The sequence below is a fragment of the Chrysoperla carnea genome (assembly GCF_905475395.1).
Source record: "Chrysoperla carnea chromosome X unlocalized genomic scaffold, inChrCarn1.1 SUPER_X_unloc_7, whole genome shotgun sequence".
Taxonomy (NCBI): domain Eukaryota; kingdom Metazoa; phylum Arthropoda; class Insecta; order Neuroptera; family Chrysopidae; genus Chrysoperla; species Chrysoperla carnea.
The window spans coordinates 111,407-113,906 of NW_025408200.1; positions in this window are offsets into that span (position 1 = coordinate 111,407).

A 2,500-nucleotide genomic window follows, 5' to 3' on the forward strand; every position below is an offset into this window, starting at 1 on the left:
CCTACACCACCTTTGTTGAATGATACACGAACAGTATGAAAAATAAACAACATATTCAATATCATTTTATATTATACTAAAATAAATGTTATTCTATTAAGAAAGTGTATATTTTTAAATTTGGCATTCATTACATAGTCAAAATACAATAATAATATAGATGATACATATACGATAATTGTTATTTTTCTTTCTGTTTTTTCGTGATATCATGGTGTCCATAGAATTGCAACGACGTCATACCAAGCCATATACAACTCTACACCACCTTTGTTGAATGATACACTTAGAGTATGAAAAATAAACAAATTATACTATATCATACTATATCATATATGTAAGACTGTTGAACATAATACCACAAAATACACTATTTCATATAGATATACATTCATTCTTGTCAACATAAAAGTACGTTATAAATGATACATATACAATAAGTTTTATTCCTCTTTCTGTTATTCCGTAATATCATAGTGTCCATAGAATTGCAACGACGTCATACCAAGCCATATACAACTCTACACCACCTTTGTTGAATGATACACGGACAGTATGAAAAATAAACAACCTATTCTATACCATTTAATATCATACTAAAACATGAAACAAATGTTATTCTATTAAAAAGTGTATTATTTTATTATATTTAGTATTCATTACACAGTCAACATACATAAATGATACATATACGATAAGTGTTATTCCTCTATCTGTGCATCCGTAATATCATAGTGTCCATAGAATTGCAACGACGTCATACCAAGCCATATACAACTCTACACCACCTTTGTTGAATGATACACGGACAGTATGAAAAATAAACAACTTATACTATACCATACTATATCATATGTGTGAGACTGCTGAACGTAATACCACTAATACACTGTTATACATAGATATACATTCATCTCATTAACTTACACGCACTATCCATCATATATATTAAAGACATTACACCCGGTGCTTCAAACTCAAAATATGATAATGTTTAAAATGGCTTTAAACATCATAAACTTTACAGAATAATCAAAATTTAAAGAAAAAAATTTTAAAAAAAAAATTTTTTTCAGCTAAAAATTTTTATTTTGGGACCAAAAAAATTTTTTTTTGCTTTTATCATATTTTATTAAATGAAATTTATGCATTATAATAAATTATTCAATAAACATTAATAATTATAATAAATTATTAAAAAATTTTTGGAATTAATGCAAATTTTTAGAAAAAAATGTATATTTTTTTTTTATATACAAATCGTACATGTTATATTGCGACAGGGTACCGGTATAATACATGTGATACATATGTAGATTTTCGAAAAAATTTTTATCCTTTTAAATGGTCCTAAATACTATATAAAGGTAAAATATATAGAATTTTTCGGGATTCATTAAAAAATTTTAGGGAAAAAATTTCATTTTATTTTATATACAAATCGTACATGTTATATTGCGACAGGGTACCGGTATAATACATGTGATACATATGTAGATTTTCGAAAAAATTTTATCCTTTTAAATAGTCCTAAATACTATATAAAGGTGAAATATATAGAATTTTTCGGGATTCATTAAAAAATTTTAGGGAAAAAATTTCATTTTATTTTATATACAAATCGTACATGTTATATTGCGACAGGGTACCGGTATAATACATGTGATACATATGTAGATTTTCGAAAAAAATTTTATCCTTTTAAATAGTCCTAAATACTATATAAAGGTAAAATATATAGAATTTTTCGGGATTCATTAAAAAATTTTAGGGAAAAAATTTCATTTTATTTTATATACAAATCGTACATGTTATATTGCGACAGGGTACCGGTATAATACATGTGATACATATGTAGATTTTCGAAAAAAATTTTATCCTTTTAAATAGTCCTAAATACTATATAAAGGTAAAATATATAGAATTTTTCGGGATTCATTAAAAAATTTTAGGGAAAAAATTTCATTTTATTTTATATACAAATCGTACATGTTATATTGCGACAGGGTACCGGTATAATACATGTGATACATATGTAGATTTTCTAAAAAATTTTTATCCATTTAAATACTTCTAAATACTGTATAATGCAAATATATATAATAATTTACAGAATTAATACAAAATTTTTATTGTACAAATTCACATTAATAGTTAATTGGTTAAAAAAAAATTTCAATACACAATGGGAATCAGGCTATTTTATTGGAACTTATTTATAATTAATTCATAATATATTTTTCTATATAAATTGATTAATTGATTTTACATTCACCGTGTAAACGTATACACCATTCAAGTAACATAAAAAAAAAAAAAAAAAAAAAAATTATTATTATATTCTAGTAATACATAATAGTTATTCGCTAAAAAATATTTAATAGACAATAAAAATCTGACTATTCTGTTGTGAACTTATAAATTATTGATTCAAAATATATTTCTCTACCTAAATTTATTAATTGTATACACGCCCCCATGTACGTTGTTCAAGTCATAT